This window comes from Bos indicus, chromosome 25, assembly GCF_029378745.1.
Source record: "Bos indicus isolate NIAB-ARS_2022 breed Sahiwal x Tharparkar chromosome 25, NIAB-ARS_B.indTharparkar_mat_pri_1.0, whole genome shotgun sequence".
NCBI classification, from domain to species: domain Eukaryota; kingdom Metazoa; phylum Chordata; class Mammalia; order Artiodactyla; family Bovidae; genus Bos; species Bos indicus.
Window position 1 is genome coordinate 34,660,581 of NC_091784.1, and position 11,785 is coordinate 34,672,365.

The window sequence follows — 11,785 nt, forward strand, 5'->3', positions numbered from 1 at the left end:
CAGGGACAGGAGGCAACTCCTATTGTCTCTCCTTTCTGAGCTGACCTTAGGGCTTCCTAGGTGGTGCTAGTGGTAAAGAACCCACCTGCCAATGCAGGAGATGAAGAAGACTGTGGGTTTGATCCCTGGGTCAGGAAGATCTCCTGGAAGAGGGCATGGCAATCCACTCCAGTATTCTTGCCTGGAGAATCCCAAGGACAGAGGACCCTGGTGGGCTACAGTCCATGGGGTCGCAAAGAATCAGACACGACTGAAGCGACTTCGTATGCACACGAGCTGACCTTGCATAGGGGACCCTGGCCGACCCCAGCAGGAAGGAACAGGGCATTCCTCCGGCAGGGCCTGGCACCAATAAGTAGGCGATGCATCCCCTTGGCTGGCTCTGGTGGTCAGCTGGCAGGTTGGTGGGCAGGTAATGGTCAGCTGCTGAGGGACCCCATTGGCTGTAAGACTCTGGGTGAAAAATGTGCCTCCCTGGGACACCCTTTCTATGTCAGTCCAGGGGCCTGAAGCCCTGATGGAGCTGGTGAGGGGCCACAGCTGGTGTGACTCCCAGAGCTCCCCAGCACTGGAGGGGCCCGGGGATTCTGGGCAGGGCTGAGCTGTCTGTCACCCGTCCACAGCTGGTCTGACAAGGCTTTTTCCATCCCCAGGTCCCCTGGTGGAGGTTGTTCTCTGTGTCCTGGAGCACCTAGTTCTTTAACACCATGCCCAGAGGTGTTGGCTAGGAAGGAAGGAAAAAACAAAGGGCAGGGGTGGGAGAGGCAGAGAGGGAACGAAGAAGGAAACCACACTTATCAGTGCCGACCACTGGCTGTCACTCACTTCATTTGATCCTCACAACAACCCCCTAAGGTTAAATATAACATCATATCACACACCCATTTTATTTTTATTTTATCAACCTGGCTACACGGCACATGAGATCTCAATTCCCTGACCAGGGGTTGAATCTCCATCCCTTGCATTGGAAGCCCAGAGTCCTAACCACTGGCCCACCAGGGACGTCCTGCCACACCCATTTTAAAGATGAGAAACCAGTGCTCAAAGCACTCGCTCCTTATACAGGGATCGCACTCAGAGCGGGGCCCAAAGTCACAGATCAGGCGCAGCTTGGGCACCACCGTCCACAGCTCTGGGCCAGGGAGCCCCAGACGGGCTGGGCATCCTCTGGCCCTAATGTTTCCCAGCCAGGCAAGGATCTGAGGGGCCAGGAAGGTCTCGGCCTTGATGGTGATTCCACCCCTCCAAGGTACCCCCCTTTCTACTCTCCAGGGACTGACCCTGGGCCACACCAAGACTTCAACTTGGTACACACAGGTGGCCAGAAATGTACAAAGAAGGAGTTTGCACACCTGCTTTCCAACTCTCTCTTTCCTCCTCTGTGGAATTGTCCCCATTCTACTTCTCCCAGCCTGCTCTTGCGAGACTCCAGTGATGCAGCATGAAGGTTCCAGAGCTGGCGGGGAAGAGGCCTGGCATGGTCACTGACGCACCATGCCAGTGGTCTGAGACAGCCCCTGAGCCCAACCAATCCCCACTCTCCCTCTGAGTAACACGAGGTCTGTGGCCCTCGCTGACCTACAATCTTCTAGATCATGGATATGAGTCTTCTGCAGCTGATGACACCCTGAACCCTGGAGAGTGTGGGGAGAAGGACTTGCCAATCCTTTGTTGACTCAGCAAGTATTCACAAAGCGCCTACTGTGTGCCGGCTGCCCCTTCCACCCTGGTATGTGCGTCTTCTGCTACTTGATGTTTTCAGGAGGTCAGATCAGCCCTCAGTGCCTCCAAGCAGCCCAGTGGAAAGACACACTGGGACTCTGGCATCGGACACACCGGGTTCAAATCCAGGTGACACTGCTCATTAACTGTACGACCTGGAACAACCGTCCTACTCTCTCTAACACATGTAAACAAACAACTCCAAGCCAGGCGTGCTCCATAAACTGGGGGCCATCAGCCCCAGGTGACACGTGGCTGAGTGTTGCTTAGACAGGAGACCCAGTGTTCAGAGCCTGGCAAGCCACTGGGAGGCCTGGTTGTGGTCCACTGGGAAACAGATATACCTGGTTTTTGTCTCCGAGTTTCTAGCACACAGCACCTAAAACCCCTGGAAACTTCAGAGTCTTTTGTATGCTAATAGATGACTAGTGGCCCCTAGACAGTTTTGAGCTGGTCAGTAGGAAGATCAAGGCATGGTTAGAGAGTTGGAATTTCAGCTCCAGGGTTGTGTTGGGGGGACAGGGGCTGGAGATTGAGTTCAACCATCAAGAGCTAATGATTTGTTTTTATTTTCATTTCTACTTATTTATTTGGCTGCACCCAAGTCTTAGTTGTGGCACACAGGATCTTTAGTCTAGTTCCTGTGGGGATCTAGTTCCCCGACCAGGGGTCAAACCCAGGGTTCCTGCATTGGGAGCTTGGAGTCTTAGCCACTGGAGTGCCAGCAAGTCCCCAGGGTTATGCAATTTAATCAATCGTGCTTATGAAATGAAACCTCCATAAAAATCTCTAAATGAAGGAGTTCAGAGAGCTTCTGGGTTGGGGTACTGCAGGGAGTGGTGCACCAGGCGGGGGCATAGAAGCTCCGCATACCCCCTGCCCCCATACTTTGCCCTATGCGTCTCTTCCATTCACGTCTCCTGAGTTCTCTCCTTTACGAAGAACTGCAAAATATAAGAGCTTTCCTGAGTCCTGTGAGCCTTTCTAACAAATGATGGAACCTCAGTCAGGGGTCAAGGATCCCCCTGTTTATAGCCAGTCGGTCAGTACTTCCGTGTCTGAAGCGAAGGCAGGCTTGCGGGACCGAGCCCTTAACTTGTGGGATCTGACACTAACTCCGGGTAGACAATGTCAGAGCTGAATTGAATTGGAGGACACCCAGCTGGTATTGGAGAACTGGAGAAGACATCGCGCATTTGGTGTCAGCAGTGTTGTGAGTACAAACTGCCCACTGAAAAATGGCAGCCGTCGGCATTTTTACAGACTCTTGGCGTAGCGGCTCTTCTTGGTGAAGCAGCAGCTCCGGGCTGGCCCCCCTCCCTCACTCTGCTCTGATGCCAGTGGCACATTCTGCTCCCCTAGCTGTTCACAACATACCAAGAGGCTGGGCTGCTTCTGCTCATGTTGCAAGGAGGGCAGCTGAGGCCCAGAGAGGGCAAACGGCTTGTGTAAGATGGCCCAGCCTCCCCCATGAGCCAACCTCCCGTCCTTGTGCCCTAAAGAGATGTCCCCATGGGGTCCAGAATGAGAATAAAGTGTCAGACAAGCTGTGTGGGAAGCTGCACCCCGCAGTGTCTGATCAGCCAAAACAGTGAGCCTTTTCTTTTTTTGAAGGGTCATGCCTCGAAGCTTGTGGGATCCTAATTCCCCAATCAGGGATCAAACCCGGGCCCTTAATTCCCCAGGGAGCCTGTTTGGGTGGCTTTGATCTCTGGACTTCCGGGTCCTCAAGAAGAGGGGAGGGGGTTTCTCATGCCATATATATTTTATATTTTAGTATTTATTTGACAGCATGCAGGATTTTAGTTGTGGCATCTAGTTCCCTGACCAAGGATCAAACCCAGGCCCCTTGTACTGGAAGCCCAGAGTCTTAGCCACTGGTTCACCAAGGAGGTCCCTCTCATGCCGTCTTCTACTCCACTATCTCCTCTTGTTTCCTTTACTGTTTTGGAGGATTCCGCCCCCCCGCTGGTTTCAAAAGCAATACACAGGTATTACTTAAAAATTTATTGAGATTTACAAAATAAATGTCTCCATTACCCTACCCTCCACTAAAGACCACCAGTGTCATCATATGATACTTGTATGTCCAGACTTTTCTTCTTTTTTAATGTGTGTTTACTGTTGTTAATTTACTCAAATGGGATCACATTTCTCATTTCTTTTTTAATCAACATTGCATCTTTCCTTATTTCTACAGCTAGCATTACTATGGAAGCATTTTACAGGTATTAATTCACTAAATCCTCATGAAAACTATGAGAGACGGATCCTATTATTATCCCTGTTTTACACATGAGGTTGTTAACAGCTACATAGTATTTCATGGTAGAGATTTATCAGAATTTATTCATCCATTCTCTGGTTTCTCAGTATTATAAGCAGTGCTGCCCGGAACGTCTTTGTACATCTTTGCACACTTATGGAGATATTTCATAGGACAGATTCCTACAGTTGAACTTGTTGGGTCAAAGAGTACCAACATTTTTGATGTAGTAGATTTTGCCAAATGGTCCTGCAAAAATAGAATCCCATGTTATTGGTCTGCCAGCAGAAGAGGGGAAAAGCTTGTAATCTGGCCCATGGCATTCCTGCCTCCTCCTGGCCTGGAACAGTGTTCTCTGGCTGCCAAGGAAGCAGCCACAGTGCTGGATAAAGAAGTTTCTGGGCAGGGAATTCCCTGGCCAGCCAGTGATTAGGACTCCAAGCTCCCACTGCCGAGGACCTGGGTTCAGTCCCTGGTTGGGGAACTAAGATCCCACAAGCTTCAAGGTGCAGCCAAAAAGAAAAAGAAAATTTCTAGGCGGATAACCCCTTCCCCCCGATCCTGCCACAGGCCGCTGTTTTCCTCCCCGCTCTCCCCCAGCTGGCCCTGCACACCAGCCACCCGCTCCCTGCCCTACTAGGGGCTGCGTTCCTCTCCTCTCTACCATCCAGCTGTACTAGTGGGCCTTGCCTGGCCATCCAGTAGCTAAGACTCTGTGCTCCCAACACAGGGGTTCTATACCTGGGCGGGGAACTAGATCCCACATGCTGCAACTAAGACCTGGCACAGCCAAATAAAAATTTTTTAAAGTATAATAATATGACCTTACTTGTAATATCACTAACTGTAAATACAGAAGCAGAAATTCTGTAAGCAAGAAGTGTATTTTTGCCAAGGGAAGTGACTTTTTTCATTCCTCCTACGATGAGACTCATATATATATATATATATATTTTTTTTAAGATTTATTTGTTTGACTGCGTTGGGTCTTAGTTGCAGCACACAGACTTAGTTGCCCCATGTAGTATCTTAGTTCCCTGGCCAAGGATTGAACCTGCATCTCCTGAAGGCAGGTTCTTAACCACGGGACCACCAGGGAAGTCTGAGACTCATATTTTTTGATAGAACAATTGAGTGCTTCTGATATGAAAAATCATTCAGTCCAACTTCCTCACTTTGATGGAATATTTATCATATTTATCAATTTTCCCTTCGTGACTTGCTCACCCATTTTTCAGATACAGAAACTGAGACCCAGATAGGGGAAATGACTTTCCAACTTGCCACCGGTTAGAGACCCAGCTAAGACTCCTCTTTCTCTCACCTACCTCTCCATCCTCTATTCCCTCAACTTACTCAGTGATTCCTCCTCCTGCCACTACCTAGATGCCCAGTCCATTCCCAGGCCAGGCAGGCTTCCATGAGGCTGCACATGCAAACTTAAGCTCTCTCTGTCTGTTTAAAATTTTTGTGGCCACGCCAGGATCCTAGTTGCATCATGCAGGATCTAGTTCCCTGACCAGGGATCAAATCCGGGCCCCCTGTATTGGGAGCACAGAGTCTTAACTACTAGACCTCCAGGTAAGTCCCTTAGTCTCTCTTTTCAAAAACTTGTAAGTTCAACATCCATATAAAAACTGTTCATAAGTGTCCAGTTCAGTGAATACTCACAATGAACACGCACGTTTCCTGAGCCCAGATAAAGAGACAAAATGTTAGTGGCCCCTTCTTGATCCCCTCTAGTGACCCCAAGGCTAAACCACAGCCTAACACCAGGGATTAGCCTCTTTTGGTAAGTGCATGCTAAGTCTGCTGAGTCAGTTGTGTCTGACTCTGCGACCCTATGGACTGTAGCCTGCCAGGCCCCTCGGGGATTCTCCAGGCAAGAATACTGGAGTGGGTTGCCATGTCCTCCTCCAGGAGATCTTTCTGACCCAGGGAACCTGCATCTCTTACGTCTCCTGCATTGGCAGGCGGGTTCTTTACCACTAGTGCCACCTGGGAAGACCAGCCTGTTTTGGAGCTTTATATAAACGAAGCCTTACAGCATCCACACTTCCACGTCAGGCTGCTTTTGCTCAGCATGTTGTCAGTGAGATTCATCCATATGGTTGCATTTGGTAGTAGAGTGTTCATCTCTTTGCTGTGTTAAGACTCTGTCATGTGTCTGCGCTGAGATATATTTATGCATTCGCCCGTTGATAAACATTTGCATTGTTTCCAGTACCAAGCTAATAAGGCTAATGCTGTTCTGAATAGTCTTGTACATGTCTTCTGGTGCACATATGTGCACATATCTGTGGAACTGCTGGGTCATAAGGTACACGGATGTTCAGCTCTGGTGGATACTGACTAATAGTTTTCCAGAATGATTGTGCCAAGTCACAGCGGTGGTGGCAGAGGAGGAGGTTCTGCACACACTGCATCCTCACCAACAATTGCTTGTCTTTTTAAAAATTATTTATTTATTTGTCTGCACCGGGTCTTAGTTGCAGCACGTGGGATCTTCGATCCTCATTTCAGCATGTGAGATCTTTCAGCTGCAGCATGCAAACTCTTAGTTACCGCACGTGGGATCCCTGACCAGGGACCAGACCTGGGCCCCCTGCATTGGGAGCGTAGACCACCAGGGAAGTCCCTGTTAGTCCTTTTCATTTGAGAAATTGGGTATTTGGGAGTCAGGCTTCCCCCATCAGATTGCCTGGGATTGAATCCCATTCTTTTTACTCGTGACCTTCAGCAAAGCCTGTTTTTCTTGTCTACAAAATGAGTTGAAAGTCATGGGACTGTTAGAAAGATACCCTAGACCAAGCAGTTTAGGCTCCATAAACATTAGCTATTTATGGTTAATTCTCGTAACAACCTCTGAATCACTTCCCTTTCCAGAGCCTGAGTTTCCCCTTCTGTAAAATGGCAATGAAAATACGAACACACTCACACACACACACAGTGGAGCAGATTACCAGTCAGTTAAATAATATATTAAATATATTTAAATATAAATTAAATATATTAAAGTACCTAATTTTTTTTCCTGAAATATAATACACTCATCGGGGCTTCCCAGGTGTGCTCGTGGCCATGCAGTGACCAGTGCAGGAGTCAGCTAGTGATGCAGGCCATGCAGTGATCAGCTAGTGCCAACGCAGGAGACATGAGACTCGGGTTCAGTCCTTGAGTCAGGAAGACCTCCTCCTGGAGGAGGGCATGGCAACCCACTCCAGTGTTCTTGCCTAGAGTATCCATTGCCAGAGGAGCCTGGCAGGCTACGGTCCATGGGGTCACTAAGAGTCGGACACAACTGAAGAGACTTAGCACTCACGCATGTACCCTTTTTCACTGGCTCTTAGTATATTTATAAAGTTGTGCAAATATCACCACTGTCTAATTCTGGAATATTTTCAACACCTAGAGCTAAACCCTGTACCTGAAGTAGTCATTTTCCATTTTCCTACCCTATAGATATTAAAAGTGCCAGGGACCTCCCTGTTGGTCCAGTGGTTAAGATTCCATACTTCCGATGCGGGTGGTATGGGTTTGATCCCTGGTCAGGGAACTACGATCCCACCTCGAGGTGTGGCTAAAAATAAATAAATAAAAGTGCCAGATCTTTGCCTTTTTATGTTTTTTAACTAAGCGAACTACTTAGTGCTGGGACAGGCTCATCAGTTCAGTTCAGTTCAGTTCAGTCACTCAGTCGTGTCCAACTCTTTGCGACCCCATGAATCGCAGCACGCCAGGCTGGACAGGCTCATAATGTGCACTTAATAAATATTATCTATGTGTGTGGATGTGGATGGATGGATGGATGGATAGATAGGGAGAGCACATTTAGTCTAGATAGATATAAACTCATTCATTCAGCAAATACCCATTTCCACATTTGCACTGGAGAAGAATATGGTCCGTGGAGAGTGAGATGAGTCTTGCTTTCAGAGACGCTGCCATCTAGTGGGAAAGAGAGGCACATGCATGTGAACCCAGGGCCGAATGAAACTGCAGTTGCAGCTGAACAAGAGTTGTGGTAACTTGGGGAAGACGCCGGAGTGGCACTTCTGGGATGGGTGAGCTTTGGGTGGCAGCCTCACAGGTGAAGGAACCTGGACTTCTCAAGTCAGATCTGGCTCTGTCTTTTCTCCGCTGGGGACCTTGAGCGACTGCTTCCCCTCTCCAAGCCTGTCTCTTCAACTGTAAAATGAACATAGTGACACCTAACTTCAGTAGGTTGGAGATGATGTTTCAAAAGTGTTGGACACAGGGACTCCCCTGGCAGTCCAGTGGTTAGTACTCTGAGCTTTCACTGCCGAGGGTGCGGGTTCAGTCCCTGGTCTGGAACTAAGATCCCACAGGCCACGTGACACAGCCAAAAAGAAAACTCCTTTTAAACAGTCAACAGATAGGTTGGAGGAGACTAGACAAGGTGAATGAGGCATATATCCAAGGCCGCAGCAAGGTTAAGGCATTAGAACACTTTTTAAGTTTTAGTAATTGATACACACATTTTTTAAAATTGAAGATGTCATCATGGGAGAAGTCAGAATTTGTGGACTACATTTTTTAAATTCAAATAAATGAATTTTTAAATTTTTTTTCCCAAAATTCATTTGGGTAACTGTTTTGTATTTTGGGAGTCAAGTTGGTTTTTGGTTTTTTACTTGAAGCATAATTGATTTACAGTTTGTATTAGATTGTTAGGTGTACAGCAAAGTGATTGAGTTACACACACACACACACACGGGCTTCCGAGGTGGCTTAGAAGTAAAGAATCTCCCTGCCAGTGCAAGAGGTTTGGGTTCGATCCCTGGGTCGGGAAGATCCCCTGGAGAAGGAAATGGCAACCCATTCCAGTATTCTGCATGGGAGATCCCATGGAGAGAAGCCTGGTGGGCTACAGTCCATGGGGTTGCAAAAGAGCCGGACAGGACTTAGCAACTAAACAACAATAAAATATACATATACATACGCACATATATTCTTTTTCAGATTCCTTTCTGATACAGGTTATTACAAGATAATGAATATAGCTCTCCATGCTATCAAGTAGGGTCTCATTTATTGTGGACTTCCTTTTATTTCCTGCAGTGTTGTTTTGTTTTGAATTATGTGCAGAGAGATTATATTTTCGGTGTTCAGGCCTCAGGAAGACAGAGATGGGGTACAGGTGCCTGTGGAGAGCCAACTAATGTCTAGGCAAAGAGAGAGGCATGAAGTAAAGGAGATAACCCACCTTAGTGAGAACTAGCTCAGAAGAAAGCTTCTTTTCTGGGCTATGCTGTGTAGCATGGAGGATCTTAGTTCCCCGACCAGGGATTGAACTGCAGTGGCAGCATGGAGTCTTAACTACTGGCCCACCAGGGAAGCCCCCAGGGGAAAGTCTTTTGAGCCACAGAACACTACTCTTAGATTTTCTCCTGGGACAGGAGGTTGGAGGAGCATGGGAGTGTGAGCTGGAATGGTGATAGCAGGGACTTAGAACCAAGAGTGGTTCAAGTTGCAGGACCCTAAGACATCACTGAATTCAACTTCCCCATTCCAGGTGGCTCAATGAGTAAAGAAAGTGAAAGTCACTCAGTCGTATCCAGCTCTGCAACCCCATGGACTACACAGTCCATGGATTCTCTGGGCCAGAATACTGGAGTGGGTAGCCTTTCCCTTCTCCAGGGGATCCCCTGTCTTAGGGTCCTGGAACTTGAAACACTCTTGGTTCTAAGTCCCTGCTATCCTGCAATGCAGAAGACACAGGAGACCCAGGTTCGATCTCTGGGTTGGGAAGATCCCCTCCTCTCTAGATCCCCTAGTGAGTTTCATGCATGGCAACTCACTCCAGTATTCTTGCCTGGAGAATCCCATGGACTGAGGAGCCTGGCAGGCTATAGTCAATGGGGTCACAAGGAGTCGGACACGATTGAAGTGAATGAGCAATACACTGAGCACATTTTACAGACAGATTCTCCGTAAGACACAGACTTGCCCAGGGTCATTCATGGAATTAGTGGCAGAGAAGGATCAATTCAGATGTCTGTTTTAGCTCAGTCAGTAAAGAATCTGCCTGCAATACAGGAGACCCAGGTTTGATCCCTGGGTCGGGAAGATCCCCTGGAGAAGGAAATGGCAACCCACTCCGGTATTCTTGCCTGGAGAATCCCATGGACAGAGGAGCCTGGTGGGCTACAGTCCATAGCGTCACAAAGAGTTGGACATGACTGAGCGACTAAATCACCACCTGAAGCGAGGAGGCTCCAAGGGAGAGGAGGCCCTGCTTCCCACCCCTAGCCCCACAGTGTGTCCCCCAAGTCCCTGGGTGCCCAGTGTGGGGGTTCAGATACTCCAGGACACAGTTTCGCCTCAGGGCCCAGAGGCCAGAGGAGAAGTCAGACAGGCACATGAAGGATAATTCACTGAGCCAAGGATTCCAAAAGGACCATTTAGAGATGGCCCTCTCTCCAGAGGAGGGCAGGCTGAGGTGGGCACGTGAGGACCCACCTCCCCAGAATTTGGGAGAGGTGGGTAGGGAGAATCCACTTCCTGCAGAGAGCAGCAGGGAGGAAGTGGTGCAGGGTCGCTGGGGCTCCTGGGAACATGTGGTGACTGGCAGGGACAGAGGGAACCTGTCCAGGGGACGTGGTGGGTGGAAGGGCTGGCCTGTGACCAGCCTGGGTAACCATTTCAGCACCTGAAGCGGTCCCAGTGGCCCTCAGGGCACTGCCATTTGCTCAGGGAGCTGTGTGACCCTGCCATGGGCTGGAAGAAAGTGTGTGGGGAGCCTTGTCCAAGCCTTCAGCCCCCAACTGACCACATCCTCCCTTGGTCTGCCTGTGACTTAACATAGACCACACCCTCCGCAAAGTCAAGGGAGGTTAACATTTGCCTCCAGCCCTCACCGACTGCCTCGCCACCACTGCCAGCAGAGACGGCCCTGGGTGTTTCCTTGCCTGTGGATTCTGGTGGCCCCTCTGATGTGGGGTAAGAACCCACCCTGAAGGTTGTTAGAGGCGCCAGTGAGGTGACAGGTGTGAAATGCCTCAGACCAAACGGCCTAGTTTGTCTCTTCTGGGTGAGAACAGGGCCTTTAGAAACGAGAACACAAGCTGGACCACAGGGTCTGTGAGAGGAGGGGGCCCAGACCGATGGGCTGCCTAGGGGGTGTTCAGGGGAGGGTGACCACGGCTCTCCTTTCCCCTTCACCACTGGTACGGACCCCGCGTGTCCAGGCAGGATTCACACTCGGGTAAACCACTCAGGACCTCTGGGCAGGTGCAGTGATGGTTACAATGATAACTGGAGGTATCCGGACTTTCCTGTGGGTCAGGCCACGCAACACTTGGTGCTTTCAGCTGTGTGAAGCAGGGAGAGGGAGTGAATATGAGCCGGGAGGTCAGAGAGGGCAGGGGGTGAGTTAGATGAGAGGACTCACGGGAGGGCGAACCGGGGAGCAGGGATCCCTGGCACCGACGACTTTCTGGCTCAGGCGTGAACGACTCTTCTTGAGAGCCCTTTTGGTGACGTAGGGGCGGTTCCACCAGGACTCCAGGTGGTCATAACATAAGGAAGGACGGGAGAGGAGATAAGAGACCCCCTCCTGACCAAACTCTAGACCTGCGGGAGCTCTGACCCGGCGTCCTCACACCTGGCGTATTGACTGTTAATATAAGCCCGCCCCGTCTGCTCCCGCGCGCCCCGAGGCCCCGCCCCCTCCAGCGACCTATCGCGGCTGGAGGGCGGGGCTATGCTAACAAGCGGCGGGCGGGCATATGCTAATGAGCCGGTCTGGCCACACGGGTTGCGCCTGCTGCT

General features: G+C 49.7%; 1 long non-coding RNA gene across 3 annotated transcripts; it reads right to left on the reverse strand.

The window, feature by feature from the left end:
* Window positions 1–1,103: 1,103 nt before the first annotated feature.
* On the reverse strand, window positions 1,104–11,755 carry LOC109578641 (uncharacterized). 3 transcript variants are annotated; one of them, XR_011564095.1, is made up of 4 exons: window positions 11,406–11,755; window positions 11,190–11,325; window positions 7,863–8,179; window positions 1,104–4,240 (listed from the first exon to the last, which is right to left on the reverse strand). It is a non-coding gene; the product is annotated as an uncharacterized lncRNA (long non-coding RNA). The 3 variants fall into 3 exon arrangements; XR_002183716.2 differs by lacking the exon at window positions 1,104–4,240 and having other exon boundaries at window positions 7,833–8,179; XR_002183715.2 differs by lacking the exons at window positions 1,104–4,240; window positions 11,190–11,325 and having other exon boundaries at window positions 7,833–8,179.
* Between the last annotated feature and the right edge of the window lie 30 nt (window positions 11,756–11,785).